The 22,191-nt window shown below is 37.3% G+C and overlaps 2 long non-coding RNA genes across 5 annotated transcripts in view; one reads left to right on the top strand and one right to left on the bottom strand.

The window, feature by feature from the left end:
* The window catches only part of LOC110743470, a 543,894-nt gene that overhangs the window by 147,738 nt on the left and 373,965 nt on the right, over positions 1–22,191 (top strand). The gene's annotated exons all lie outside the window — the stretch shown is intronic.
* The window catches only part of LOC103885149, a 233,005-nt gene that overhangs the window by 97,754 nt on the left and 113,060 nt on the right, over positions 1–22,191 (bottom strand). For all 3 annotated transcript variants that reach the window (XR_001903447.3, XR_004183724.1, XR_001903445.3), the window contains exon 5: positions 6,978–7,122. This is a non-coding gene — a long non-coding RNA (uncharacterized LOC103885149). The remainder of the gene's footprint in view (positions 1–6,977; positions 7,123–22,191) is intronic.

Raw genomic sequence — 22,191 nt, forward strand, 5'->3', positions numbered from 1 at the left:
AGGGACATTGCTTTTCATCAAATAATTTGCTTTGAGGACACATTGGATATTTATCCCAAACCAAACTCTGATACTTTGGACCAAGTCAAGCAGTGGTTTATCTTTGTTGGGTAAATGAAGTCATCCTTCATAGACTGTGCCAATCATCACCACAGGAAAAGTGCCTGTGTGAGTGGAGAAAGGGGAGAAGAATAGTAAACATACTTGAAAACAAAATCCTTTGGAGCACCCTCACTTTAGAGGTGTGAAGATGATACAGGGTCCTGGATGTTGGGGAATTACTGAGACCCAGACACATGTGAAATGACAATGTCTGGAACAGGGAAAAGGTGGACATTAACTTTCTAGTGAGAACTGAGAATGTTAAGAGGAGACTCAAAGCCCTGGCAAACAGGGTGAGAATATCTATTGGCATGGAGGAAGCGGAGTGAGGCAATAAATTTATTCACAAATTGAAATAATGAAAATGATCATATACTCAATGCCACACTCCAGAAACTGGGTTAGCTAACCACTTTATTATCTCATTTAATTGTCACAACCACATTGTAGGTAGGCAAAATTATCATCCTTTTATAGGTAAATAGGCTGAGAAAGGCCACAGAGTACTGAAGAAGCTTGTTAAGGTCAAACTAGACAAGAGTACCCGGGAAGTCCCAGGAACAGAAGAGTAGGAGAAAAGAGATAACTGGCTGACACTCTGAAACCTCAATTTTGATCATGAAATGTCTGGATTTTACTGTGTTGTTTTCATCTGTCATCCTGATGATACCCTATCCTAAATGGTATAAGTGAAGGCCCCTACTGGTGGTGATAATAAACCTGATTAAGTAGTGAATTTGAGGCAGGGAGAAGAGGAAGTAGTTTAGGTTTTAAATAATTTTTAAATTATTTAATTTTTCAATTTTTAAATAATCAATTCATACGAAAATTAGTGAAGTGAGAAAAACTGTGTTTTATCTCTTGACTAAGGTAGGTTCTTTACTAGGCAATAATTTGTAAGCCTACAAATTGAGTAACAGTGGTATACTTAAAAGTAACACAACTTATTTCAAGTCTTTTACAATTTAGATTGTTGTGAATGTATGCCAATTCTCCATAGAACATGGTTATTCAAATAATTCAAGTGAGGGCTTGCTGCACATAGACTCAAGGTTACAGGAACACCACATCCCTATTCACTAATATCCCAGATCTTTGTATAATAGTATTACATGGTGCTGGACACAGAAGAAATTTCAGGGGCATTGAGTCAAACCCTCCTTATTATTCATAAAAGGAAACTAAGGTACATAGAGGTCATGTGATTAGCCCAAGGTCATGCAGTGCATATAGGTAGTGTAGGTGGAGTGGCAGATGTGAACTGTGCATGACTTAGATGTAGCCTCTGCTGTCTCTGAATGGTCTACCTGTCTGAAAGAGAGCTAAATCTGAGCCCTTAATATAGGATATTCTTTGAGGAGTCCAACTGGCCAGTTGGTGGCAAGGTGTCTACATTGGGTCCATCTGGAAGGGGCAAGTGGTTCATTTTCATAGGGATGGATATCTACTCTGGGTATGTGGATGACTTTCCTGTTTGCAGAATCTCAGCCATCATAACTATCTGGGAATCCATAGAGTCTCAGCCAGCACTGCTGTCTAGTCTGACCTACCAAGTGTGAATCCAACCAGGAATCTAACTTCACAGCAAAGGAGGAGTAAGAGGAATCACCATAGGATCCACTGATTTTATCACATACTTTGCTACCTACCATCCAGAAGGAGCTAACCTCAAAAAGCCATGGAATGGCCATCTGAAGGTCTGGTTGAAGCATTAGCTCAGAGGCAACTCTCTGAAAGGATGGGGTGCTATCTTTCAAGAGACAGTATATGCATTAAATCAGAGACCTCGCTATGACACCATGTCCCCAACAGAAATAATGTATTGGTCTGGGAACTAAGAGGTGAAAGCAGAAATGGCTTAACTTAGCATCATTCCCAGTGATCCATTGGAGATTTTGTGCTTCCTGTTCCTGAAACTCTGGGCTCTCTGAATTGGAGGTCCTGGACCCCAGAGAGGATAGCCTCCTTCCAGGGGACATAGTCAGGTCCTATTGAAGTCCAGGGTACCCCTTTTGCCAAAACACTCTGGACAACTTTGTGAGGGACTGGTAGGCAAGAAGAAACGTCACCATCCTGGCAGGGGCAATGGCTCCTGACCAGCAGGGGCATAGGGCTGCCTTTGCACTATGGGGGCAGGGAGGAATGTATGTGGAACCTTCTGATCCACTTTGGCATCTGCTGACACTCTCTACACTGTTAGACCTGTGAGTGGATATGATAGCACCTCCAAGCCCAGAAGGGTATGCCTGTCAAGAGTTCAGATCATTTAGGAATGAACGATGATAGTGAGGGTGGTGGAATTTAGAATGGATAGTGGAGGTGGGAAAGGATAAGAACCTGTAGTGACTGTCAGGCCAACTAACATCCTTAAGAGGGGCTTCAAGGAGCCATGGAGCAGCTGCTCCTAAGGCTGTGTGCAGAATAGATCTGTGCAGTACAAGAGGAGTGTGGTGGCCATAAAAAGGAACTCTCAGATATCTTGCTGTGAGTGCATTATTGGCTAATGGCCCCATCTGCCATCAGTTCCCACTGAGTACTGGCCTGTTCCCACTGATGCCACACTTCCCACAGGCTTCTCTCAGCACATGACTGAGCACTGCAGGGATTAATGCAAGCTCTTCCCTGCAGTATGAGAGCCCCCTCTGATGGGTGACTTGGCTTGAGGATTTCCTACTAGCTTGGCCAAGACTTCCCTGGAGGTGAACTGAAATCTGAGACCCCTTCTTCCCATCCCTCTTTCCTTCCCCATCTCCTTCACAGGGCTCAGACCCACATCACAGTCTGAATGGTTGCTGCACATAACCATTCCCAGATCATTTGTCTCCCCTGCCTTATCTGAATTCCCTTCCCTTTTTCCTTCACAAGTGTTTCCTCCATAAATCTCCTGCATATAAAATCCAATCTTGGTTTCTGCTTCTCAGAGGACTTGAACTAATACAGCAGTGCTGTTAACACTTCTCACTGAGTCTTCTGTGACTGATTTTGGTGTGTGAGACATTTTCCAGCCTGCATCTTCTTCCTCCTTCTCCTCCTAATGTTTCTCAATTCTCCCAACCCAAAGTTTTTTTTCCCAACGGAGTGGACAACTCCTGAAGGTTCTTTTATTCCTCCTTATTTCATACCACCACCAGCTCAGATTTTTATATCCAAATTCTTGAGTTAAAGTCTTTCTTCAGTAAACTATATGCTACCATCAGCCTCTTTCCTTGAAGGTTCTACTCTAGGACCTTCTGCTTCGCAGTGAGTCCCACATCAATGAGGAACGTTCTCAAAATGTGGTGGCCACTCCTATCCTGCAGACATGTGCAGACCCAGACTTGCCATGGTGTCTTAGTGCTGCTCATCAGTTCAGCATTCTTTATAGGTATTTAGTTAATCCTTGCAAAAATCCATGAGGTATGTGCTATCATTATTCTCTTTTTTTCAGATGGTGAAATAAAGGGCAGAGTATTTAAATAACTTGCCATGAATCTACAGCTAGTAAATTCTATGGATGCCAGATCTGAACCAAAGCACTGTATGGAAGAGAGAAAGGAGATGACAATTAGAGAAGGAGATTGGATCAACGAAAGCCTTTTTTTTTTCTTTCTTTCTTTAAATCCGAGATTTGAGTTCCCCTCTTGTCTCCCAGTTCTGGACCTACTGTAATTAATTAATTATAATTCACTAAATCATTCATGTATTTGTATTTTTATTTAGCAAAATGCATGTGTTGAGCACAACAATTTCTGATTTATTCATTGCTGCTTACTTGCTTGTTTGTTTGATGATCGAAAAAGATCCACTGAGCTGCAGAATTCTCTGAGACTCTTAGTCTTTCTTGCCTTGTCTACTCTTGGCTCTTCTTGCATTGATACTGCAAAGAATATAGTTTCTGGACATTCTCAATTTGCAGATGTACCAGCTTCAACCACAACCTCTTGATACAAAAATCTGGTTGTTTACTCTTTGTTGTTCTTTGTCTTTAAACAAAAATAAAGAGTATCCAAGAACTCTTATAGGATCCTACACAATAGAATGCTGTGACAGATGGATGTCTTTCTCACATGAGTTTCTGGACACCATGCGTGAGCCCTCTGGCAGTGCCGCCTGTGTGCATGGAAGGGGTGGTGATGAGAGTTCTCAGGAAAGTCCCTCATGTCACTAGCCTGGGGCCCTCCCAATACCCGGCACATTGGAGCAGGGTTAAATGGAACTTCAAGGATTTGTGCAGGTGGAGTGGAACAAAAGGACAGAAACAGCTGATCAGCTTTAAATGTCTAGGCGGCTAAATCAGGATTAACCTTTTTGGCTTTTGTGCTGATGAGATTTAGAGAGCCCTGCACGTCGTCCAGCTTAGAAGCAGATTTTTCACTCAATAAGATTCATACTGTTTTATAAATATCAGCCACTAGATAACTCGATTCATACCACTAGTTAAAGAATAATAATGCCCCTGAGTTGAAATCTATATGTTAATTTTATATTCTATTTAAATTAATTGAATTGATATGAGGATAAAAATATTTGTCAATGTATGTTTCAAGCTGTGCATTACTGGGAAAGGTTAAAAAAACCACAGACATTTTATCCAACCTAATTTTTCAATTTGTCTATGGATGATGTTATCTTTCTTTCAGCCAAATAATTAAGTACTTGATGGCACTTGTTCATCCATTGTCTAGCATGCAGCAAGTCTTGAAAATATATGTCAGGACTGTCTCCTTCTTCATCCAAATGAATGAAAATTATGTCAGGGGAAGTCATATTCATAAACTGACTATATGCCAGACACTTCTTTTCTATGTAACCTGTTTAATTCTTAAAACATCCTATGTTAAAATGAAGACTCAGAGATTCAAAGATGTTAAGTAATTTGCTTGCAGTAGGTGGCAGAGCCAGCTTGAGACTCACATATTGGGACTCCAGACCCAGTGATTTATTCTCTCACTGTGTTCTTATTTTGCTGTGGAGACTCCATAGAAAAGTATAGAAAACCATGGGCTCTGGAGCCAGAAAAACTCTTGATCAAAAGGCGCGTCTGCTACTATTATATTTGTAAGACCTTTGGAAGTCATTTAGTCTCTCTAAGACTCTATTTCCATATCTGTAACATGGAGATACTTTTTAACATAGTTGTTTTAGTGATGACATGACATAGTATAGGTAAAACGTTTAGCATGCTGTATGGTACATCATTAGCTATATCATTCAATGGTACTGATATCCAGTTTTTTTTTTTAAGTCCATTGGATATTCTTGGCATTTAACAACCCATAGGAAATAATATTTCATCTTATTTTTAAAAATAACACGCTTTTTTGAAATGTCTTCAAACCTCTCAGATTTTACATTTTACCATATCTCCCCTTGTAATGGAGTTCTATATACACAAGGTGTTATGGGAAAGGGAAATAAAGTTGATATTGAGCTGGTTAGATCTTAACATTATTAATTGTAGGGCACTGGGGTTTGGTTAATGGCCTCAGTTACAGCACCAACTGGATTCACTTAGCCTTTGTACATTTATTGAAGGATGCTTTCTGTTCCAGTTTCTCTGCAGACCAGATCAGAAGGCTTAGGTCAAAGTTGAAATCCTGTAGTATTAGGATTCGGATATTTGGAGAGCTAAGCTAAGGGATGAGATCTCAAAGATAACTTAAAAAGACTGACTCCACTTCCAATGACAAACTGTGACCTGTGCCATCAGAGAGAACCTCATCAGGAAGGACTTTGAGCTCTGAATTAACCTACCCCTTGGAGAGGTTCTACATGGACCCATCAAATTCCAATCTGTAGGAAAAAAGGTACGGCCGATTTTCAGGCTACTTTCAAATACTACATGAGCTAGTTTGGTGTCTAATGTAACAATTGTACATGTTTTAGTGGCTCCACAGTTAGACTTGTTGGACACTGAGGAAGCCATCTATCAGCGAGTTGGTGAGTTCATAATTTAATGAAAACCCTTCCTTTTATCACTGTTAACATTGTTGTGCACTTTCTTAAGCTGTATTTATTTGGATGATTCTAGCTACCTGTTGTCCTGAGAGGCTACAACTTTTATTTCCTACAAAATAGTTATTCCTTCTTACTTTTGTCATCTTCCTTTTAGAGATGCTTAAGCAATGTGTGTTGTTTGTTTAGAGAAAACTTATGAATATTTATGGTTTTCTAACATTACGATCTGACCTTCAGGGCAAATCATGCTTACAATGTCCTTTGTTCTCTGAATCAAGCCATATAATTTCCATCACTGTCAATGCTGCCCAACTGTAAGTGGAGACAGAGACTACTACAATGTGCTGATTTGATTTCATAAACATTTGGTTCTACTCACATCACGTGCATATTATCATGTGAAATATATTATATACAAAGGCTTAAGCCCTCATAACCTGAGGATTTATTCTGTCTGTCCCCTTTATTCATCTTTGTCTTGCTGCTTGGAGGTTGGCATTTGTGCACAGATTGCTGCGAAAATGCCCATTGACGCCTAGAGAATATGAAAAATGGCTTGGGCAGATGTAGGCAGCTGGTGCCGATTTGGGTTAACAGCTCCTTTATGTCAGTGCCCACATTCTGGAGCTGATTAAAAATAAGACTTTTCCATCACTCAGAACTTATCAGCAATGTGCATATGTATTTTTGTGTCAGCACCTATGAACCTGGAGAGAGATGTAGAATACAGTTAACTTCTAACATGGGTTATCACAGCTAGCTAGGATGGGGGTGATTATTAACTTTGTATGTATACAATTTTTTTGTTTGATGTATTACATAAGACATATAGTGCTTTAAGAAAAACCCAGTAAAATGAAACAAAACACGAAGTACAATTCTACAAAGAAAAAAAGTTATAAACGAAATCAGTGATTCTCCAAATAGTATGTGCATACCTGTGGATCTTGTTAAACTGCACATTCTGATTCAGTCAGTGTCGTCGAGTGGAGCCTCTGTTACAGTATTTCTGGCAAGCCCCCTGGTGATGGCAATTCCATGGACCAATCTAGGGACCACACTTTCAATGGCACGGAATTAAAACTGGAGGAAGATAACAGAACTTGTTCTCTTCAGTAAAAACCAGATGGAAGTAGTGTTGTCATTTTTTCTATTTCTGTTCCTCCTTAAAAATATTCTAGTAACTTCTAAAATCTAGATAAAATTTAAAATACTTCTTCAAACCAGACTAGAGAAATGGTTTAATAGGCAGTTGATTTCTGCAGCACAGTGCTAGCAGAGTAAGCATCCTGTATAAACAATTATATTTAATTCAGTCAAGCATACATTTACTAGAAAAGCATTTGCTTTAGGAGAATTCAATGCCGTCTGTTTTCCCCCAGAATTTATGTTCTCGTCATAAAAATAAGACTTGAAAATTACTCTTGGCTGGAAGAGAGTAGCATTGTTTGTAGGAAAATGGTAGACATAACAGTCTAAAGTCAAGTATAAGGTTAGTACAAGGAGCATGCAGAGAAGGCTGGGATCACCCAGATGAGCAGCTGAACTTGGACTAAGTTTACAGGCCCAGTACGGCTGGATGGTATAAAGAGCCCAGGTTGCCTCTTTAGATGAAGTCATTGTCTCTAGAAGGTGACTCTTGGATGCTTGAGAGAGAGAAGCTTAAGAGTTTTTCCTAGGTTCAGGTTTCATGCAGCCAACGTGGGATTAGCTGCTGATTAGCCAGGAATTGCTGACTAGGATCAGCTCTGTTCAGCAAAATCTCATTCTCCCCATCACATCCTCATATTCAATTACTCTGACTAAAATAAGTATTTGGGTTATGTCTGCCAGATGGTCAGCTTTCTTTTCCCTAGAAGAGCTGTTCATTAAAGTGGATTAGGGAGAAAAATACTTGGTAGAAAATGTATAAATAAATGAATTACTTATTATATCTTTGTTCTGTAATTTGAAGATCCCATAAGGGAAATAGAAAAGAACAGAAATACTGTTCAGCTCGAATTCCTGCTGCCCCCAAAGCAGATTAGGCAGACAGTATGCCAGACTGCCTGTATCTTTTGATACCACACTGCAAGCATGCCTTATGGTGCATACAGTTCATGACTTATTGCAGTATGGATTTGTTAGTAATGTTGTGTCCATTGTCATTATTGAAATGGATAGCTTTTAAAAAAATGTTATCATTCTCATTTGATATTTGAAAGTACATTTTGTTTGTACATGACTTTATTTCATTTAGGGACCTATTTTTTTTCACAATGAAAGATAAAATGTAATTTGTATGAAATCCAGTGAGAAGAAAGAACTTCTACCACAGAAATTGGAATTTAAATCTGTTTTTCACAATTGTGTTAATGGTATTAAGTTGAGGCTACTGATATTACCATATGCAATTAAAATAAAATGAGTTCTGTAGCATAGAAGAGATTTCCAATTAGCAGTGGTGAATTGGTGACAATTTCATTCAGTGATCCAGTCAAGTCTGTGACCAGTGACAGTGAGTATAGCGGGTATGTCAATATGTGAACATTTGCAAATTAATGCTCACCTTACAAAATCAAGTAAATTTGGAATTACTTGAATTTGCTTTGGGTAAAGAATTTTGATGAACTGTATTTACTGGTTCTATTTTCAGACCTAGCCTTTTGTGTCTTATTTATTTTCATTTTGTTGTCTTCATTTTGAAAGTTCTACTAGTAGAATGTAAAGCTGCTTTTTAATGCAGAGTTGTGAGATTCTAAGCATTTTTATCTGTATTAAAAAATATAAATGAACCCATACTTCATTGCTGAGGGATCTCTTATGTCAAATTAACTTCCATTTGCTACCCATTAAAATAATGTGTTTCCTTAGGTACATCTGGCAGAGTTGTTTGCTCTTTTCTTTCTTCATTTCTTCCCTCACACTCCCTATCCATTTCTGATCTCACACTGCCTATCCATTTCTGATCTCACACTGCCTATCCATTTCTGATGTGACCGCCACCTCTATGTGGGAGACTTACACATCTATCCTCTGAGCATGGTTCTTTCCTAAGCTTCAATTTCACTTCTCTTTCTTCCTGATGGCTTGGTAGTCTTCCCACTTAAAATTGAACTCATCTTTTGCTCTTAAAATCATATCCTACTCTAGATTTCCATATTTTTTTCAATGTGCCGCCACTCTTACTGCAACTCAAAACTTTAGTCTTCATGCCTTCATGTCTTCCTTTCCTTCTCATCCTTAACATACATCCCTATCATTCAGGCCCTATCCCACTGACCTCATTCTCATTTGTTATTTCCCACCACCACCACCCCCAGACCCTACCCTTCTCATGCCTGGATTATAGCAAAGCTTGCTTGACTGATCTCCCCATTTGTTCCCACTCACCACTCTTTCCTCATTTGCCGTCTGGTTAATATGTGCATTAAGGACAGGGCTATCCCTTAGAATTCTTGTATCCTCAGAAGAGAAATTCCCACAATATAGTGTTCAAATCTTGTTTTTTCGAAAGGACAAGAGGTCATTTCTGATATTCACCATATGTCTCTGGTTAGAAATTTGTAACTAAATATGGTACAGACTTCATTTTAAAAACGTTATGCAGAACAGTTAATTTTCTGTGATTATCAGTTGGCTTGGAAGATCTCTATGTTTTTTCTCAACTTCTAAATTTCTCAACCCTAAATTTTCATAATGGTAGTATAAGCAGGATCTCTGTGTGCAGCCCAGTGTAGAAAAATCTATAATTTAATACACATTTTTATTTGATAAAATATATAAATTTAGCAAGAGCATATTTTTCTCATATTTTTCTAGTTACTTAAAGATTTTTAATTTACAATGGTAGATTCAACTGTAAAAAGAAAAAATAGACTTATAAAGTATGGATTTTAAACAACTAACCATAGGAAGAAAAAAATCAATCTGTCAAATGGTCTTTTAAAAAAAAATCAGAGAGGAAATGCCTGAAATTGACCAATAGTGATTCTTAGTTAGTGTAGGATGCAAAATATTTGCTCTGAGAAAAAATAATCATAATTTGTTTAATCTTTCCTCTTCAGTGAGAAGAACTTGAGAACATAGCACATGTATCTGAAACTGTTTTCCTAGAAACATGACACCTATGCTTTAGAGAAAAAATAGTACATTTTACTATGCCAGTTATAGACGGACTTAGTTTTAAAAGATCATTTTATTCATTAGCAAAGCAAATGACAATGACAACAAAACAACAAAACCCACCATCACTGCCCTATAGCCAGCAAACAAGAAACTCCTTATCTGTTTTACACTGTTTTAAATCCAGTGCTTTCTCACACTTCTCTAACTGGTAAAATCAATGTTATGTGATGATTTATCAGAATTTTCTCCTCCACCCTATCTCCTAATTGCACATATCCATTGTGAAAGGAGCCCTGTGAAGGTTGCTGGATAATATGTCTTCGAAGATCACTCATTATTTATTTATTGTACTCAATGGAAGTTTTAAACTTTTTCTTAGCTGAAGGATGTATAAATCGCATGAGAATGCAGCTCATTCCAAGAACATAAATTCCTACATCTTTGTGGCAGATATCACATGTGACCCTTTGTATCAATTAACTGAACAAATCCTCAAGAGATCCAGGCCATCTTGGTGGCCTGAGTTTATATTCAACAGCAGAGGAATCGTGTGGTAGGATCATTCTCTGTACCTCAGTTCCAACCCAGGAACATTTTTCACTAAAGTTATCAATAACTTCCCAAATTGCTAAATCCAGTGGACATTTTAGTCATTTTCTATGACCTCTCAATGGTTACCTATTCCCTTTCTTCGAATTTTTTTCTCTGTCTTCATAATGCCACTCTTTTTCGAATCCTTCCTTGTCTTCTGACTGCTCTTTCCCAGTCTCCTTTGGTGGTGCCTCCTTTCCTTACCAGTCAATAACTGGAGCTACAGACTGAGTCCTGGGCCCCTTTCTGGTTCAACTCATACTCTTCCTCTAGGCATTTTCATCTATATCATTGTTTAAATACTAGCTCTATATAGATAAATCCCAAATTTCAATTTCAGGTTCAAACGGAGACCAGACCACATATTCAAAAGTCTATTCTAAAATTCATTTGAAGGTACCATTGGCATCTCAAACATAATCTTTTCTCCAAAGATGCTCCATAGCTTTCCTTCTCACCATAGATGGCACTTCTATCAACCCAGTTGTATAAGCCAGAAGTTGGAAGTCATCTTTGACATCTCTTTCTCCCTCAATCCCCATATCCTGATGATTTCTTTAAGCATATTTTGAATCTCTCTGTGTCTCTCCATCTTTTTCATCCCTATACTGGCTCAACTCACAGTCACATTTCTCCTGCAAATATTTTCACAGCTTCCTGCCTTGAGCATCCTAATTGTTCCTTATTTTTCTAATAATTCTTCATCGTCCTTACTTTTGTTCTAAATTCTTTTTCCACACTGCAGAAGGGAATTTCTCTTCTGTTTGAAGTTTGCAATGACGTCTTATTGAACTTAGAATCAAATCCAAACTTGTTCATGTCGCTGGTGCACAAGGTTCTGTGGGATCTGACTCTCACTTGCTTCTCTGGCCTCATGTTGTGCTTCTTTCTTTGCTCATGATAGGTTCTTAGTTCTTAATTTTTGAAAAATGCTTTTTGCCCATCCCATGGGCCTAGTATTTCAATTCCTGGGACACCTTTCCCCACCTTTGACTGAAAATACCTGCTCATTCTTTAGTAATCAGCCCAAAAGTCACCTCTTCAAAAATGTCCCTTAACTAGGTTTCCATGTGATAGTCTCTTATTATAAATTCTTATAAATCTCTTATTATTTATTTTTCACTCCTAGAATTTATATTGTCCTGTATTTGAGAGATTGTATCTCTCACATCTCATTTCCTATAAAACTCAAGCCCTGAAGTTTCTCTCTCACTCACTCTAGCTTTTGTTTTCTCCTTTCCTAATGCTAGATAGTGCTCTGAATATGCCCATCTCTTCCTAGCAACCTGCTTAACAAAATTATATTGGGAGCTTGGAATAGTAAGATAATTTAAACCATGTAAATTAGTAAATGTTATAAATCAGATACCCCTGTCCCCAGCTAGTTATTAAACATTTGCTACCAAATCACGGTACATGTATAAATGCATATACAGTTTACTGAGCAATTGTGTTAAGCACCTAACTGGTATGCATATTTTCTCATTTAATAGAGTAATCATGTGGTAGATATTGTTGAATCTCCATTTTACAGGTAAGGATATAACTTTGGAATTGCCAGATGTTCATCACCTCATATAATATATAGTTGGCATTGAATAAATATTTTTATACAGTTGAATGAATAACTTGGGGAAGATATGGGTGCAAAAAATTATGTTTTCTATTCTCTTTAATAAGATTCTGTTGCTGCCCACCTGCAAATTTTAGTAATGTTTATCTTCTGTTTTAAACATTTTTAAATTATAGAAGATATTTATGTTTTTTTTAGTATCCTACTTCCAAATACCTTCTCCATAGCAGTAATAAGTAATATAAGACAGTTTAATATTCTCTAGAAAGTTCAAGGGAAATGAGTAAGAAGTAAAATTCATGTATCAGATCAAATTGTCTTTCAGGTCTAAAGGCAACAGACTGACCTCCTTGAAAATAAAATAATTCAGGAAAATAGAGTTCTTCTTGAATAATATTCTATACTATGATATTCAGCCAACCAAGAGGTGAATCAAACAAAGAACAAATGGAAAGGTTGTTGTAATAGAACTAACATTATGCTTTAAATCTTTTTCACTTTTAAACTGGCAACAATTGTGAGAATTTTGATTGTAGAACTGAATCAAGATGGTAGAAACATTGAGCATATAAAAATAATGTAACTAACGAAAAACAAGATGTGAAGGAAGATAAGGAGGAAAAAATGTGAGATTAAAACTTTTTCTCTTACAGGGTGTCAATGAGTATTGCCTAAAGTTAAAATTGTTTTAATTCTTAAAGGTTTTACGTATTACATTTTTAACTGGAAGAAGCTGTCTGAAGTGTAGCTATTTCTTCAGTCTTTGTTTTCTCCTGTTACATTCAAGTAAAATCAAATTCAAGTTTTTATTCAAAAGTATACTATATAATACGGATCTAGTTTAATAAAATGTTCTTTGTCTGTAAATCCCATCTGCCCATTTTTTTTTTTCTGCTTTCATGAAGCTGATTTTTGAGAGAGAGGAGGCAAGCTCCATCCCCAGCCCCTAATATTGGCTTACGGTTATGAGTCCTCAGTAAATAGTAATGGTGGCAATGGAGATAGAACGGTGGTGGAGGTGGTGGTTGACATGGAAGTAGTGGTGGTAGTGACGCTGTTTTGCATCAAGGTATGTGCATTAAAGATCACTAACCAACGACGATCTCATCATTAATTATTCATGCTACGTAGAGTACTGTAGGGAGGCTATAGAGGAAAATTGTTAACAGCCCACGATTTAAAATTAGATTTGAATCCTGACTTCTTCACTGAATTGACTGATAACTAGGGATACCTCTAAACTTCTGCTTCATTAACTTTAAAATATTATCTTCATCTTGGGACTCTTCTTAGAATTAAATGTGATAACGTGTTTCCCTGGCATCAATATGAAGTGTTCAATGCATGCTGATTGGTGTAGCTGTCATTTCTGCTGCTGCTCTTATTCCCTATTAAAATAAATCACATTTTTCTTGTTAGTAAATTGATATTTGTAAGTATAATTTGCTTCTAGCTAGCAAGGCTGTAGAAATTCAAACACATTCTGATTTCCTGGACATTAAAAACTCTAATGACTAATGAAGGGGAAAACTTAGTTTGAAACAAAACAAAAGATTAGATTTGGACTTACTGACTTCCAGTCCATTTGGCTTCCTAAGTTCACACCTTAACATCCCTCCTCTACTTCAAATATGTAGCAATGATAGATAGAAAGTTTAAAGAAGAAAACCAACCAGACATAGCTGTCATTCAAAACAAGAGGAGTATCTCCTTGGCCCCCACATGTATAGAAATGAATGAGAATCAGTGCATGAGGCTGAAGCCACATCTTTCTGAATTCTACTTTGGAAGCAGGAAGTGGCAACCTGGAGTTCAGCTCCTCTGGCATACTGGGGCCCGAAATTGTCCTGCCAAGAAGAAACACCAAAACCAGTCTCATTACTTGAAAACTGATTTTCACCTGGGGATGATTTTACTCCTCAGGGGATGTTTGACTATGTTTGGAGACATTTTTGTTTGTCATAACTTGGCAGGGGTGTGAGGGTGCTACTGGCATCTAGTGGGCAGAATCTAGGGATGCTGCTAAACATCCTGAAAAGCACAGGACAATCCCCACAACAAAGAATTATCCAGTTCAAAATAGCCTTGGTACCAAGGTGAAAAAGCCCCCACTAAAGGGTGAGCCCTCCTACTCAAAGATGGGCCCTCCTACTCAAAGGAGACTGATAAAGCTGTCATGGGCCACAGCCCAAAACTACATCTTTTAAAAATTATTTATTTTTGCTAATTGACAAGTAAAAGTGTGTGTGTGTGTGTGCGCGCGCGCGCGTGTGTGTGTGTGTATATATACATATATATGGTGTATGACATGATGTTTATGTAATATACACATATACACACAGACACATTGTGGAATAGTTATATTAAGCTATTTAACATATGGATTACCTCACATGCTTGTTTCCTTGTAGTGAGAACACTTAAAATCTACTCTTTTGGCAATTTTCAAATATATAATGTATTGTAATTAAATCTAGTTATCATGATGTACAATAGATCTCTTGAACTTATTTCTTCTAACTGAAATTTGGTGTCCTTTTACTTCCATCCCCCAGCCTCTAGTAATCTCCATTTTACTGTTTCTATGAGTTTGACTTTTTTAACACTCCACACATAAGATTCTGTGATATTTGTCTTTCTGTGCCTGGTTTATTTCACTTAACATGATGTCCTCCAAGTTCATCAGTGTTGTTGCAAATGGCAAGATTTTCTTCTTTAGTAATACAGAATAGTATTTATGTGTGTGTGTGTGTGTGTGTGTGTATCACATTTTCTTTGTTTATTCCTCCACTAGTGAAAACGTAGGTTGATTCCATATCTTGGCTATTGTGAATAATGCAATGAACATGGTAGTGCAGATATCTCTTTGACAACTGGTTTTAATTCCTTTGGATATACACTAAAGTGGGATTGCTGGGTTGTATGGTAGTTCTATTTTTAATTATTTTGAGGATCCTCCATAATGTCTTCCATTATGGCCATATTTGTTTACATTCCTAGCAACAGTGGACAAATATTCTCTTTTCTTTGCATTCTTGCCAACACTTGTTACTTTTTGTCTTTTTAGTAATAGCCATTCTAATAGGTGTGAGACGATATCTCATTGTGGTTTTAATTTGCATTTCTCTAATGATTAGTGAAGTTGAGCATTTTTCTTATATTTGGCCATTTGTGTGTCTTCTTTTGAGAAATGTCTGCTCAGGTCTCTTTATAGGGTTATTTGCTTTGTTGCTATTGAGTTGTTTGAGTTCCTTATGCATTCTGGATATTAACCCTTTATTAGCTGTAGTTGCAAATATATTCTCCCATTTTGTAGGTTGTCTCTTCACTCTGCTGATTAATTCCTTGGTTGAACAGAGGCTTTTTAGTTTGACGTACTCTTATTAGACTATTTTGCTTTTGTTGCCTATGCTTTTGGCATCATATTAAAAAAAATCTTTGCGCTAACAAATGTCATGGAGATTTTCTCCTATGTTTTCTTGAAATAGTTTTAATTTTAGGTCTTACATTTAAGTCTTTAATCCGGTTGGAGTTGATTTTTGTATATAGTGTGAGAAGGGGTCTCATTTCATTCTTCTGCATGTGGATATCCAGTTTTTCTAGCGCCATTGATTGACGAGACTATCCTTTCCCCATTTTGTATTCTTCTTATCTTGGTTGAAAATCAATTGACTAAATGTATTGATTTATTTCTGGCGTTTCTCTTCTGTTTCATTGGTCTCTGTGTCTGTTTTTATGTTAGTAACCATGTTATTTTACTTACTATAGCTTTGTAGTAGTTTTTCAAATCAGGTAGTATGGTGCCTCCATTTTGATCTTTTTTTACTCAAGATAGCTTTGGCTATTAGGTTGTTTTGTGGTTATCCAATACAAATTTTAGGATACCTTTTATTATTTCTGTAAAAATGCCATTGGCATTTTGATAATGATTGCATTCAATATATAGATTACTTTGGGTAGTATGGACATTTGAACAATATTAGTTATTCCAATCTATGAACCTGAGATATCTTTCTTTTTATTTGTGTTTATCTATTTCTTTCATCAGTGTTTAATGGTTTTCAGTGTACATATCTTTCAGCTTTTTGATTAAATGTATTCTTAAGTATTTTTTGTAGCTATTATAAATGGAATTGTTTTCTTGATTTATTTTTCAGATAGTGTGTTGTTAGTGTATAGAAATATTACTGATTTTGTATGCTGATTTTGTGTCCTGCAACTTTACTGAATTAATTTATTAGTTCTAATAGTTGTTTTGTGGGAGTCTTTAGGGTTTTCTATATATTAAAGAAATGAGAGTACGCGAAGGCCGGCAGCGGATGTTGACGCGATGTGATTTCTGTCCAGTGCTCTGAATGTCAAAGTGAAGAAATTCAATGAAGCACGGGTAAATGGCGGGAGTAACTATGATTCTCTTAAGGTAGCCAAATGCCTCATCATCTAATTAGTGACGTGCATGAATGGATGAACGAGATTCCCACTGTCCCTACCTAATATCCAGCAAAACCACAGCCAAGGGAACAGGCTTGGCAGAATCAGCAGGGAAAGAAGACCCTGTTGAACTTGACTCTAGTCTGGCACAGTGAAGAGACATGAAAGGTGTAGAATTCAAGATGGTTTAAGACTTAAATGTTAGACCTAAAACCATCAAAACCCTAGAAGAAAACCTAAGCAATACCATTCAGGACATAGGCATGGGCAAGGACTTCATGTCTAAAACACCAAAAGCAATGGCAGCAAAAGCCAAAATTGACAAATGGGATCTAATTAAACTAAAGAGCTTCTGCACAGCAAAAGAAACTACCATCAGAGTGAACAGGCAACCTACGGAACGGGAGAAAGATTTTGCAATCTACTCATCTGACAAAGGGCTAATATCCAGAATCTACAAAGAACTCAAACAAATTTACAAGAAGAAAACCCCATCAAAACCTGGGCAAAGGATATGAACAGACATTTCTCAAAAGAAGACATTTATGTAGGTAACAGACACATGAAAAAATGCTCATCATCACTGGCCATCAGAGAAATGCAAATCAAAACCACAATGAGATACCATCTCACACCAGTTAGAATGGAGATCATGAAAAAGTCAGGAAACAACAGGTGCTGGAGAGGATGTGGAGAAATAGGAACACTTTTACACTGTTAGTGGGACTTTAAACTAGTTCAACCATTGTGGAAGACAGTGTGGCAATTCCTCAAGGATCTAGAACTAGAAATACCATTTGACCCAGCCATCCCATTACTGGGTATATACCCAAAGGCTTATAAATCATGCTGCTATAAAGACACATGCACACTTATGTTTATTGCGGCACTATTCACAATAACAAAGACTTGGAACCAACCCAAATGTCCATCAATGACAGACTGGATTAAGAAAATGTGGCACATATACACCATGGAATACTATGCAGTCATAAAAGAGGATAAGTTCATGTCCTTTGTAGGGACATGGATAAAGCTGGAAACCATCATTCTCAGCAAACTATTGCAAGGACAAAAAACCAAACACCGCCTGTTCTCACTCATAGGTGGGAATTGAATAATGAGAACACTTGGACACAGGAAGGGGAACATCACACACTGGGACCTGTAGTGGGGTGGGGGGAGGGGGGAGAGGGGAGGGATAGCCTTAGGAGATGTACCTAATGCAAATTACGCGTTAATGGGTGCAGCACACCAACATGGCGCATGTATACATATGTAACAAACCTGCATGTTGTGCACATGTACCCTAGAACTTAAAGTATAATAAAAACCAAACAAACAAAAGAAAGGAGAGTTTTCTATACTTAAAATAAAAAAGAAAATGAAACAAAGTGAAAATATTAATTTATTTGAATTGTATCACTGTTTTTCAGATAAAAACTGTTAGTGACTGGTATGGTTTTTTCAGAATATCCTGACATACAAAAAGCCAGACACACAAATGTCATCTGTAAACAGAGACAATTTAACTTCTTCACTATCGAGTATGATGTTAACTATGAGCTTGATGTATATGGCTTTGACAATCTTTTATTTGTCCATATGCCTACAGAGACACCTAGAAAGTTGTCTATTGAACATTAATGTCAATTTGAGAAGTTGTGGTGATTTTCAAAATTACCTGTTATAACTTGATTTATTTGTCAGCAGGCGTCACTTTTACAAAAACAATACATTCTTTATTATTCAATTTGTTTATTGCTTTTAATATGGTGATTGCAAAGAATTTGTGCTTAGATAAAATATCACCTAGACAGTAATTTTGTTTTGTGTGTTTTAATTAGACATATTGGTGAATAAAGAATCAACCCTGAGCTACTTTTAAAGTATAAGTAATTGAAAATGAACTCTCTGCTTTGAATCCAATTGAAGAGCAAGGTTTACCAAATCTCTGCTTTCTCCATTAGTGGGAAGAATGATGAGGCAGCCCAGGGCATGTTCATGGAAAGCAAATTATATGATTTCCCCATTTAGCCACAGTTGGCTAATTATGTTAATTATAAGACTGCAGGAGAGCTGCAGGGAGTAAGCAACTCCCCTTCAGCATGATGACTTAAATTTTACTTTAAGAACTGGTTTTGAGTTGATAATCAGAGGCAAAGAATGAAATATTATAGTTATTTCTTTACCTATAACAGATATATAGCCAAGAGAAGAGAGAAAATTGGTTGGGTAGTCATGAGACTTGATCCTAAGATTGTGAAGCCTTTTAACAAAAGACTGTAGAAGCAGGACTTAAAACCAGAGTAAACTCAAATATTTATAGTTGGTATAATTTTGGTGGGTGTGCCAATACTTTGAAAACTATTGTCCTCACTAATTGATAAATTGATAAATGTTTCTCATCATGCTCTGTTTTTTCTCTTGACGCTATCTTTTCCTTTCTCCAATGCAACTGATGTGGACTTTTTCTTGGCAAAGGAGTCACAATAAAATTAATAATTTATTTGAACTGATTTCACTGTTCTTAAGATGAAAACTGCTAGTGTGCTGGTGTGATTTTTCAGCATATGCTGATATACACACAAACAGATAATATTTTTGATGCTAGTGATTGTGAAAGAGAGTGGCGTTTTGGGCTAGAACGTATGTCCTCCTGTTGTGTGGTTTTTACTGTGGAGGCTCTCCTTGTTATGATGACCACTGAATGCTTTTACTCTTCAAAGGCACTCTTTATGGTTTTAAATCACGAACTTATAAAGTGGCAATTGCAACCTTTTACGAATATGGTTTTCTGCTGCTTTGTGTTGTAAAGGTAACCAATGTTAGCTACTTTATTTGTTAAAGTCTTTCACAGGCTGTGCTAGAGACCTAACTAATACCTCTAACATTGTTTTAGGAGGAAAATGGACTTGAATTTCAAGTTCAAGTTTACAAATAACAGTTTGGAACACAAATCTTTTTAAACCTGTGGATCATTAAAAAAAAAAAAAAGGTAGAGCTCTGTATTCAGTTTATACTGAACATGTATTATGGGTAGGATACATCAGGAGGAAACAAAATATCTACACCGGGGGAAAACACAACCTGTTAAGGAACCTGTAATTTAATGAAAACGTTAATAAGATATAACAATGTACTTTTGAGTGCTAAATGGGTTGTATCAAATATACATGTTATTAAAGGTCAGACTCATGAAGTTATTCAACTGAGAGAATATACTGCCATCTGTACAGATTCGCCTCTCTTAAATCACTTGCCATGTACTCTCTTGTATCAGGAAGGAACTACACGTGGGAAATGTTTAAAAATGATTTCCCTTGTTGAAATTATGAAAAGTCTTCCCATGGAAATAAAAACATGAACTATAGATCTCACTTATGCTATGATAATTTTATATTTTTACATATTGCAGAGTAATGAGTGTTTATTGATTTGTGGTGGGTGGAAAGGATACCTATGAGCTCTTTTCTAACAACAGTTTGCAGAAGTCATTTGGATCTGCATTATACCTTGTATTCAATATAAGTGTCACACAGCTGTGAAGTACAAGAGTTCAGAGAATTACTCTGGTAAATTTTCTCTGGGAGGATGACACCTTGGTTCTTCTCTTTTTCTTCCTCTGTTCTTCCAAGGAGTTTATGACTTTTGTTTTTACAGTAGGTCCATGTGACAAATAAGGCATTTGTTATTTTGGATACTGGTGGGGCTGATTGTAGAAAACCTCAAAATAGGTAGCATATATTCCCTCAATAGTTCCTTTTTAGAGTCCTCTTCATGCCTTTCAGTATCTTTCTTGTTAGCATTTTCCATTGTAAATATACAGGAGAAAGATCTAGGCATCCAGGTCAAGCTCAGCTCTTCCATCTTTCCTAGAACTCAACCCTTGGGGAGTAATCAACAGTCATTCTCCTTGCTTTCCTCTGCTTCAAGAGACTCCTAATTTGGTTTAGGCATTTATCCTTGGCACGTTGGCCATTCACTTCAGGAGAGGCTGACCAACCCTCGGTCCCAGAGAGAAGATTCTGATTTCTAACCAGTCACGGCAATTTCAGTTGCCTTGCCAATAACTGGTTCATGTACTGCCTTGTGGTATGTTTTGGGCCAAAGCTATGTGAATAAAAGTGTTCTATGGGCTTCTAGGAAAAGCTTCCTTGTTCTTACAAGAAGACACAAGAAAAATATGGCTTATATTCTCTCTAGAAATATTGTCAGGCTTGCATAGTGACACCTTTGACCTGGAGTGGGTACAAAGACTGGGCACAGAGCCAATACATGAATGACAGCAAAGCCTAGAGCATTATAGGAAGATAGAGATATAGCAGGGGTTAGCAACTATTTTTCTGCAAAGGTCCAGATAATAAATATTTTAGGCTCTGTGGGCCATATGATCCATGTCACAACTACTCATCTCTCTTGTTGCAGCACAGAATAATACATAAATGAATGTCCTTGGCTGTGTATTATATAAACAATACATTAATGAATGGTCTTGGCCGTGTTCCAATAAAACTTTATTTAGAAAGAAAAGTAGTAGGCCAGATTTGGCCTGTGGGTTGTAGTTCGCAGAGCTGCAAACCAGAACCCAGTTTGGTATGTGTCTAGAAGGCCTCTGAATGTACACTTCTTGATATGTGAAAATTTAAATTTTCTAATTGATTAAGGCAGTTGCATCTGTGATTTTTCCCACTTGAAGCCAAAACATCCTTAGAATTATTGTCTTTGGTAAGGGAATAAGACTTGTCTTCTCTGCAATACAGGAGTAAGTCCTGTATTGCAAAAGAAGCTTTCTGAAAACAATGTCATTGTCTTTGTTGTTTAATTGACTTTTGCTTCTAATGCCTCAAATCTAAGGCTTGATTAGAGGTGAGCAGAACCCTAAATTTGTAGGAGATTAGTTATTCTAGGATGAATTAGGCCTTATGGACAATCCCAAGTGTGATATGGCTTGGCTCTGTGACCCCACCCAAATCTCACCTTGAATTGTCATGATCCCCATGTGTCAAAGGTGGGACCAGGTGGAGATAATTGAACCAAAGGGTGGTTTCTCCCATGCTATTCTCGTGATAGTAAGTGAGTTCTCACAAGATCTGATAGTTTTATAAGGGGCTTCCCTCTTTGCTTGGCACTCATTCTCTCTCCTGCTGCTCTGGGAAGAGGTGCTTTCTGCCATGATTGCTAAGTGTCCTGAGGCTTCCCCAGCCATGTGGAACTTTGAGTCAATTAAACCTCTTTCTTAATAAGTTACCCAGTCTTGGGTGTTTCTTCATAACAGCATGAGAATGGGCTAATACAAAGTGTCATTGTGTTAAGTGCTGTTCATCTTGCTCATACAACCAGGCACAGTGTGTTTTACTGGATGTATACTCTGACTGATGTTTTGATGACAATTGAGCACTCTAGATATGGATACTCCCATTATCTTCCCTCATTGAAAATCTGAACAT

The sequence above is a fragment of the Papio anubis genome, chromosome 5 (assembly GCF_008728515.1).
Source record: "Papio anubis isolate 15944 chromosome 5, Panubis1.0, whole genome shotgun sequence".
NCBI lineage: Eukaryota > Metazoa > Chordata > Mammalia > Primates > Cercopithecidae > Papio > Papio anubis.